The following is an 11072-nucleotide window of genomic DNA, read 5'->3' on the forward strand; positions in this document are numbered from 1 at the left end:
GAGACTTCAGATACTTGAAGGAAAACCACAAAAAATGAAGACCAAAACAATTACATTCATAGAAAATATGGAGGGTAGAATAAATCTTTTTTAATAGATTATATTGTAAAAGAAGAGGACTTATTTATAAAACAAGAACATAAAGCTCTATAAAGGAGTTGTTAGAATAAAAAGGATTATCAGAAGGCAAAAGAAAATAAAGTTGTAAAAATTCTTTAAAATGATATTAATAAACTGAAAAAATATCCCAAAAATCAGATGATAAAAAATCAGATAGTAAATAATAAGGGAATCAAATAATGAAACAAAAGAATCTATAGCTTAAAGAGAATCAGAGAAAATAAAAATATGGAAGTTGCCACAAAATATGAAATTTGGGTTTTCCAGAACTGAAAATTTTGAATGTCTATATGGAAAGGACCTGTAAGTGTCCAATTTAATAAAGTAAAAGACTCCTGTAAAAAAAAAAAGTAAAAACTCAGTAAGAAACTTGAGAACACTAGCGAGAAAATGTAACTCAAAAGTTAACAAGAAAAAAAGAAATTCACATATAAAGAATCAATAATCAAAAGTAGCACCATATTTTCAATAACAACTCTAGAAATCAAGCTACAATGAATTAAAGCTTTTATAGTTTTGAATGAATATATTGTTTTTCAAGATGGGGTTTCTCTGTGATATAGCTCTGACAGTCCTGGAACTTGCTCTGTAGACCAGGTTGGCCTTGAACTCACAGAGGTTCACCTTCCTTTGCCTCCTGAGAATTGGGATTAAAGGTGTACACCACTACAGATCAGCTAAACTATATATTTAGTATGAACATAACACACAGGAATAATAATGCAAGTGTTGAATGTGGCACAATTTGATTGGGTATCATACTGACTGGTTTTGTGTATGACTTTGACACAAACTAGAGTCATCAGAAAGGAAAGAAACTCACTTGAAGAAATACTACCATGAGATCCAGCTGTTATGCATTTTCTCAATAGTGATCAATGGGGGCGGGCCCAGCACATGGTGGGTTGCGCCATCCCTGGGCAGGTGGTCCTGGGTTATATAAGAAAGTAGGCTGAACAAGCCAAGAGAAGCAAGCCAGTAAGTAGCACTTCTCCATGGTCTTTGCATCGTCTTGCCTCCAGAATCCTGCCCTATTTGAGTTCCTGTCCTGAATTCCCTCAGTAAGGTATAGCAATGTGGAAGTGTAAGACAAGTAAATCCTTTCTCCCTTGTCATTGTTAGTTTCTATTGCTGTGAAGAGACACCATGACCATTGGTGTGGGAGAATTGTTTGTAATCTGTCAATTATATTTTAAATAAATGCTGATTGGCCAGACAGAAAGTATAGGTGGGAAAACCAGACAGGAAGTAGAGGTGATGCAATGAGAACAGGAGAATTCTGGGAAGCAGGAAGCTTCCTCCACCATTCCCACCCAGATCACTGAAGAAGCAACATGTGAGCTGACAGCTGAAAAAGGTACCAAGCCATATGGCTAACATAGATCAGAATAATGGGTTAATATAAGCTATAAGAGTTAACAAGAAGCCTGAGCTAATGGGCCAATCAGTTTATAATCTTATGGAGTCCTGTGTGTGATTTTCTTTGGGACTTGCCGGTTGTGGGGTACTGGGTGGGACAGATATCCCAACAAGCCTGCCCCTCATGCTACAGAATGGCGCCCACGTGGATAACTGTATCCACAGAAAGCCTGAGAAAGCTTGGGAAAGACTAGAGTAAAGCATTTCAGTTTTCAGCCGCAGCAGGAAAAAAGCTGCGCTGTTTTAAAATGCTGGCTTTCTGGGCCATCCTACCAGGGAAAACTCTGACTCTTTCAAGCAGATGGTCATGGACACATTGTTGCAGCTTACTTCCTGGCAAGGACCTTGAAATGCCATAGGAACTTTTGAGTGTTGTCTTCTCCATATTCCTTAGCAAATTAAAGACCCACATGGTCAGAAAGAGAGAGATATACAGTAAAGAGAGATTCAAAGAAAAAAAAACCTCTAAATGGTTTAAAGTCCTTAGAAATAAAAAAAAAAGATAAAGAGAATAGTTGGGTGTGATGGTACACACCCGTGATCCCAAGGCTTGGGAGGCAGAGGCAGACAGACCTCTGTAAATTCAAGGTGTGGTGGAAAACACCTTTAATCCCAGCACTGGGGAGGTAGAGACAGAAGGATCTCTGGAAGTTCAAGAATAGCCTGGTCTACAGAGGGAGTTCCAGGACAAACATATGCAGAGAACCTGTCTCAAAAAGCCAAAAGTTAAAAGTAAAAATAAAAGAAATAGAGGTTAAAATAAAGCCCCATAACGATGGAAAATACACAGAGAATCTTGATACTATATCCTATTATGCTCTCTTTGAATTGTTTAAATGCTGAGGAAGGAGCAACAGCTGCTAAAAGATATTTGCTCATAAATGCTGCAGAATTAATTCAAGATAGGTATTTTGAAAATACCTTGGCTTCAAAATTGAAGTCAAAAGGTATGTTACTTTGGAGAAGAGATTTTGCTTTTGTTTCCACAGAAAACGAGAGGCTCTGGGTTTATTGAGAGTTAAGAAAAATACAGTTTGACCAAGGGAGACCACCTGAGAAATTTCCAGTAGGAGCAGATGGCCCAGATGTCTGAGTTCTTCATCCAGAACAGGCTCAAGACTGCTGCCTGAGATGATCAAAACTCACAGGATACTTCAGTCAGGACTTAATCATAACTCTAAATTTTCTTTAGGTCCCCATAAGATTATCAGTGCCCCCAATCAGCTGGAAGTAGCCTGGAATACTACGCCCATATTCCCCCAAAAATGGACTATGGATATTTTCCTTTGTTTTCTTTAAAAAAAAAAGAGGGGGAAGTGGTGTGGGAGAATTGTTTGTATTCTGTCAATCATGTTTTAAATAAACGCTGATTGGCTAGGCAGGAGGTGTAGGCAGGAAAACTAGATAGGAAGTGGAAATGATGCAAGGAGAGCAAGAGAATTCTGGAAAGGAGGAAGCTGATTCCTCCCACTCCTGCCCAGATCACGGAAGCAACAGGATGTGAGCTGCCCCACTGGAAAAGGTACTGAGCCACATGGCTAACATAGATTAGAAAAATGGGTTAATCAAGATGTGAGCGTTAGCTAATAAGAAGCCTAAGGGGCCAATCAGCTTTTTAACTAATGGAGATCTATGTATGGTTTTCTTTGGGACTAAACAGCTGGGGGAACTGGGCAGGACAGAAACCCCAGCAAACTAGCTGGCCCTCATGTTACAGACCATGGTAACTCTTATAAAGGAACATATAATTAGTGTGGTTTATATTTCCAGAGGTTTAATCCATTATTGTCATGTCAAGAAGCTTGTCAGTGTGCAGGCAGATATGGTGTGTGAAAAGGAGCTGAGAGTTCTATATTAAGATCCACAAGCAACAGACGGAGTCTGTGTCATACTGGGCATAGCTTGAGCATATGAGACCTCAAAGCCCATCCCCACAGTGACACACTTCTTCCATCAAGGCCACACCTGCTCCAACGAGGTCACACCTCTTCCAACAATTGTGCCATTCACTATTAGCCAAGCATTCAAACACATGAGTCTACAGGGATCACACCTATTCAAACTACCACAGATGGTAATTAGATTACAAAGCTAAAATACTCATGGATGTGATCAGTGCCTTCAGAAGAAAATAAGGAGCAGGCAATGAGCAAACAACAAAAGAGTCCTCTCCAGATTGTTCCGTGTTTCCTCAGATATCACATGTCCAACTTTAAGAGCTGTGTGTAATAAATTCTTATGCTCCACAGTCTTTTGTACTAGTTAAAACATCCAAAAATTACTGTGGAATATCTCCAGTCTTGTCATCCCTGAACCCTGCTTCTGAAGTAATGATATCTTTTTTTACATACCATACATCAATTCAAACCATAAAATTTAAGAGATAAACAAGAATGGGGTTTCTTAAATCTGTTCTGTAGCATGTTTAAGCTATATTTGTGTTCCATAGAAAACATTCTTCTAATAGATGATATTACTTTGCAATGTTTCAGCAAAGGTTAACAGCTGATTTTTTTTGTTTTGTTTTTGTTTTTCAAGACAGGGTTTCTCTATAGCTTTGGAGTCTGTCCTGGAACTAGCTCTTGTAGACCAGGCTGGCCTTGAACTCACAAGGATCCACCTGCCTCTGCTTCCTGGATGCTGGGATTAAAGGCATGTGCTACCACCGCTTGGTCTTCAGCTGATTTTTTTTTTAAAAAAATATTTTAAATGCATTGGTCTTTTTTTTGCCTACATGAATGTCTGTGTGAAGGTGCTGGATCCCCTGGAACCAGAGTTATAGACAGTTGTGAATTGCCATGTGGATGCTGGTAATTGAACCTGGATTCTTTGGAAGAGCAACCAGTGCTTTTAAGCCCTGAGTAATTTCTTCAACCCTGTTTAGCTGATTTTTAATCATAGTAAAATCTACGATTTTTTTAAAGCTGTTTTTCTACACAACAAAATTTAGTTGATAAATATTTTTAAATACTTGGAAAAGCAGTCCAAATGAACCTAAAAGACACTTAAAAACTGGAAAATAGATACAAAATATCTGGCAACCCAAAAGACCATTTTTAACCAATAGAATATCAATAATAATGATCTGAGGATTGATAACTTGAAAATATCAAAGTAATAACTTGTTCAGTCTAATTTTGCAATAGAAATCAGACTGTGGTCAGTGGGGAAAGATAATTCAGCAGGTAAAGGCACTTGCTGCCAAGCTGGATGACCTGAATTCTATTCCACAGTCGAACCAATTCCTAAAAATTGTCCTCTGACCTGTATACACACCATGGCTCTTACCTACAACCCCACACATAGAGAATGTATTCTATCAATGCATTTTAAAGATATGTTTATAAAAAATAACTATGACTAAAATATTGTTGCTATAAATTTCTCACTGGTTGTCCAATAAAACAAACAACTTGTATCTACTACTCTTGAAACTCAGAGTGAAGCACAAATCTATCACCCTGACTTTGGAGACTGTGGAAGAATTGTTTGTTCTTCATTGAATTGGAACTCTGTTAGAAACTGATACAGTTTGACTGACTTCGGACATATGCCAAATGTGAATACAACTGGTTTTATTGTAAGGAAGAGTGCGTTTCCACAGTGAAATTCCAGGAGAAGACAGAAATCATGAATTAAAAGTTAAAGGGAAAAAGTCAACTTAGAAATTGCATACAAAGTACAGAGAAGAAACATACTCAGAAGCAGCATGAGGGTCCGAATTAGCTGTGAGGAGTATAGAGAATGAAAGCACTTGGGGCATCACGCTGTACAGAAGACAACAGGTGGATCAGGGCAAAACCTCTGGAGAGGACAGCTGTAATTTTATTTTAAAGTTTTATTATAAGAAGTCAATATGGCTGATAAATTAGCCCATACAAACACCATAACAGAACCTTTATTTATTAGAGGCTTGACAAACATATGCCGTTATTCAAGAAAATTATTTTCAAAATAGCCTTATCACTGAGCAGTATACATGTGTAGTGAGGGTATCAATGATGAAATTACTTTTATCCTTGTAAAAATTTTAATATTCTTTCTTTAATCTGGATGCTTTACTGTGTTAGAGTTAAACCTTTTCCTTTTAGACAAAAGGGGGACAGGTTGTGGAGTAATCTTCTTATGCACTATGAATAGGTGTCATTGTAATTGGTTTATTAAAAAGTTTAGCAATAGCTAGACAGGGTTTCCAGGCACAGAGGACACTAGAAAGAAGGGGGCAGTCACCGGCGAGATGGAGAGAAAGCAGCGTACACAGTATAGAGTACAAATAGTAAAACAACAAGGCAGAAAGTAAATTGATAGAAATATAAGCTATAAGAGCTGGAGGGAGAAAACTAAACTATCAGATGAGCTCTTATAATTAACAATATGTCTCTGTTGCAATTTATAAACTGACAGCAAGAAATAAAAATCTGATTTCACTAGAAAAAAAATTTTAATTTCCTTTTTTTTTGTTTATGGCAAGGAAAATATGTGACAAAATGTTTATTTTAGAACTCTTTTTTGTATTAAATGGCCTCGAACTATTTTCTGTATGGCATTAAATAAATTAAACTCTATAAATCATGTCTTACTATGAAAATTTATTTTATATATAAATTTCTATTTTCATAGTGAAATATATCATGCATAGGAACTAGGGATATGGTCTAGTTTGTAAAGTGTCTGCTGTGTAAGTATGAGGACCTGAACTTGGATACCCAGAATCCATGTAAAAAGTCAGAGGTGGTGTTACGTTCCTGTAACTCTAGCACTGAGGGGCCAGAGACAGGGGGATCCATGAAACTCATTAGTCAGCCAGGCTAGTCAAATCCATGAGCTTCAAGTTCAGTGGCAGAGCCTATCTCAAAACTTAAAGGTAGAGGATGATCTTTAAAAAGACATCCTGCATCAAGTTCTGCATAGGAAAAGTCAGAGCACCAGATTATTGGGTGGCGTGAGGAACACAGACAGACAACACAGCACTAACATCCTAGGTGAATAAGGTTCCATAGAGAGCTGCAATCATGGTCCTACAACAATTGTGTTTCTACCCTAGTCTCTAATTTTCCCAGGGGGTGAAGTATAACCAGTTGAATATCATTCCCACTTCATTAAAAAGGCAAGACCTTCAGACGAAATTCACTGAAGTCCTCTGCAACACACTGAACAGTAGAAGCACTCCTAAAAAAGTTTAGACTCTATTCTTTGAGCTGTATCAGGTGAGTACGAATCATGGGGCTTTATGCAATTGTAGGAGAGCAAATTTATGCAAACTCTAAATTTCCTTTGAAGTGTTCACATCAATTATTTCATAGCAAAACAGAAGTGGTTTTTCCCAGAGAAACATCATTTCCTTGTGTTAGAATCTTTCAAGACACCTTCTTACCCCCACATACATTGTCAGGCTATGTCTGGAAGCTGCATTGGCAGAGTTCAAAATCTGCTTTTAATCATGATGTCTGATTCAATTATCTCTAGGAATGATGGCTCAGCCAGTAAGTTTCAAAACCCAATTGTAGTTACTCAAAATTTTAATATGACCACAGAGCTAAATTTAATCATATTATAAATTGAGAATCATCAAGCATAGTTACCTACAAAAAATATATTTAAAATGTTAACTCATTACCCATCTTGCACACAGAATAAAAAAAGAAGTTGAGAACAAATGCAGATAACAAAGTGAGAGGCACCTTTTCTAGTGTCCATTGAGTGGAGGTGAATAGTTTTCAGATTTTTTTAACTATTCTTAAAAGTATGCTATGGCAATGATACCAATACTAAGCTGAATGACTTTGGGGTCTAAATGGGACTGAGCATCATCCAAGCTCAGGAGAGTCTGTTGTATCAACATGGAATTTGATCAACTATTATGAGCATAAAACAATAACTCTTTCTTAGAGGTAGACGGTTTTTTAGCAACAATAAAGCCCAAACTCTTCATTTAACAAAGAAAACTGAAGTCAAGCAAGCACAGAACATTTCTAAACATAGAAAACATCAATTGTGGTGTTACTAAAAATAAATTGCATCCAATTTTATTTCATTCACACCATTTGAGTCCATATTGTTTGTTTGTTCATTTATTTATATTTGTTTTTGGCAACAATAAGAATTGAAACTAGATTCTTGAACATATTAGTCAAGTATTCTACTATGAGCTACACTAGTCCATGACTTTAGGGTTTTTTCATGTGTAATTTATGTTGTATAGTATCTTTAAAACAAAGACCTCTGGAGGAAATATTTTTTTTTAAAGACAGATCTTTTAAGAGGATTAATTGCGACTTTTCAAAAACAAAACAAAATACTAGTATTAAATTCCACAAACAATATTTTTCCAAAGCAAATGAGACGACAACAAAGATACACTGCAGCTTCCTGAAGATTTCAGGTTTGTTTGGAGCTCTAGATTAAAGCCACTTTCTGGCCAAGTTCATTCATTGTACTCTGTGTCTCCTGTTCACGCTGCCTGTTCAGAGCCAATAGTCAAAAACTTTATCTTCCCATCCCATTATTTTTTTCTGCTTCAGGTAATATCTTTGAGAAATGCCAACTTGATACAAATATTGGATAAGAGGTACAAATTGCCTTGATGAACTCTGTTTTAAATTACAAAAATCATCTCCCAACCTTCATATGTATGGCATCCTTGAGAACTGGGACTCATGAAGGCTTCACTGTAGTGCTTGGAACTGCTGTTAATTCATCTTTTCCATGCAGCAGGAAAGTTTGAGAAGTGAGCCAAAAATCAGAAAGATAGTAACATCTTACTATTTATTAAATAAGAGTTATATGGTTATGCTGATAGTTCTTATTTTTAATTAAAATGATCTTGCATTGCCTATGTAAATATTTCTTGCATATACTTCCATACCAAAACTCTCATATACCCACCAATACTTTTTCAATCAAGCAGACCTGTGTCCTTAAACTTGTGTTCCATTTACAGTCTGTTCTCAGGGCCTACATTGGCTCTGAGGTGGTTGCACCCTGAGCTGCTGAAAGTGAGGAGACATTGGGAGCAGGAGATCTCAAAGTGCAGGGGTGGGGCTTCTTATCACTAATAGTAATGAACTAAGGCAGTAGGACTCCTCTTAAGACAGCTGTCTGTCATGGTATCTTCTGTACCTGCCCATTGAATAAAACCCAGCTTTCTTGTTTGCTTTCTGTGTATGTGGACAGCACTGAATTCTGCAATCATGGAAGTCACTGAAGTTTTTCTCTTTTGCTTATAGACTCACTGAGAGGAACATTTTTTATCTTTGTCACACCTACAGTGATCCATGTTGGCTGTCTGGTTTATTAGAAATCTAAAATCCAGTATCCCCAGGATTCATCTGTTCTCTGAGTCTCTACTACTGTACTTGAGGAAGTCTCATGGCACATCAGTCTCAAGGTGATATAGAAAACTTCTACTAGCTCTAATCTTTCAATTTATAGTTTTTATTTGTTCTAACATTTATGCAAATGTTTATTAATCATAAAATTTTTAGATGAGATCCCTTATTTTCTGAGTCAAAAATAAATATTTTCTAACCTAGAATTTACTTGTTGCTTTTTCTCAATATTAAAATCATTTTGTTTATTTAGTAAATATTTAAAATTTCCATTTCTTATTTTGATTATTGTAATCTGATGGAAACTTGTCCAATGAACAAAAATTATTATTTTTTCACTAATATCATTATATTATTTGAATGAATATTTATTTAGAATGAGGTTACTTAAAGAATCTCATTGTTAATTTGTACTTTTCATTCATTAGTGTATAGATAGTGTATATGCATTATTTCTGTTGCTGTTTTCATTTCCAAGAATCAGCACTAATTCTTTCTAATTTTCTTAAGGTCTTTTATGATTTAATGTAGTTTTTTAAAATGCACATTTGGAATTCATTTTGGATAATTGAATTTTGACATTTTTCTTTTGTAATATAAAGATCTAGAGCAATAAAATTACATGTGATAATGTTTTCGGTTAAAGAGATAAGACAAAAGTTCCTCTGTTCATTTCCATTATATTTTATTTCAAATTATCTGTGGCTGTCTTTGAAAATGTCAGTCATCTCTGAATTACTTAGATCAAAATTCTTAATTTCTCATATCTTACAATTTTCATGTAATTATACTGATTCCTAATTTAATTAGAATATGATTGCATAGTTTAAGTTTTAAATAGTTTTTCTTTGTGATTTATTAGTTTGTCTATAGCCATTAGCAATAAACATAAACATCAAAAGAAATAAATGTGTGTAGTGTCCTATATGTATAGCTTATAAAGTTTGTTTATAATATTTAAGCCTTTTAATACATTTGCTTATATTTTTATTTATTCTATCAATCACTGGTAAAAAAGTATATATTTTCTAATTGTATTTATAGTTATAATTCTGACTCTAGGTTTGTCTGTGTTGTTCAAATTTTGCTTCAATATTGAATTTGTTACTATAAACTTCAGAGGTTGATGAACCTACCACTTATATTTGTGAATTATTTTTCCTCTATTTGTTCCCTTGTTTGATAACATTTACGCTATATTATTATGGTTACATTAGTTTTCGACTTATCCATCCATCTATGGCTTCTGAATTAGAACTCAAATAGGTCTTATTTTATAAAATTAGATAATTTTAATCTTTTTGTTAGTTCAATTTGTGTTCAATTATTCTTCATTTGTTCATTTATTTTGGACTTAAATGTTTTATACAATGTATAATCATATATAATTTGAGTAGATATTATTTTGTGATATATGTATTCAGCATGGAATTATTAAAAAAGGCTAATCAACATATCCATAAATATTAAAACAAATAGTTGTTCCACTTGTTCAACTGCAACTTTGTGCACTTGGATCAGTATCCTTCCATTCCTTCCAAATTTGAATCTTGAGTAAATATTGTTCTTATTGCTACTTCCACAATTATTTTATAGTCTACCTATTACTAAAGATGTACAGTATTTTTCCTGATGTATACAGAGTTTTAATTTGGTGGAAAATATTTCAAATTCAAACTTATGGTGACACAATTTATATATACACACAAATCATAAGAAACTTAAATCACTGTGATGTAGAGACACCTACATTCATAAGTATACTATATCACTATATATAATAGTTAAGGTATTATCAAACTAATTTCATCAAAGGATGAAAAGATGGTTAAAATGCAGTGTATACACAATGGAATGCTATGTAGTCCATTTATTTTTGATGTAAGTATTTATATATTTGAACTTATATCTACAATTCTTCATTTTGTTTTCTCTTTGACCAATGTGTCCTTTAATAGCCCTGTTTTATCTTTCTTTTATATAAATTAAATATTTATGTTTCATTTTAACTGTACAATTTTTTTACCATCTTTAATTTTATCTGGTGATTTCAAGATTTATAATATGACTAATACACCACATGCTACATTCAATGATGTCATTTTACATAATATAAAACATATTTCATTTTAGCACTATTTATTGACATTTTAAAATCATTATCACACATTCCAATTTTCTTAGATATTAATACGGAATAGTTTT

The sequence above is a fragment of the Myodes glareolus genome, chromosome 14 (assembly GCF_982192425.1).
Source record: "Myodes glareolus chromosome 14, mMyoGla1.1, whole genome shotgun sequence".
Classification (NCBI taxonomy): Eukaryota; Metazoa; Chordata; class Mammalia; order Rodentia; family Cricetidae; genus Myodes; species Myodes glareolus.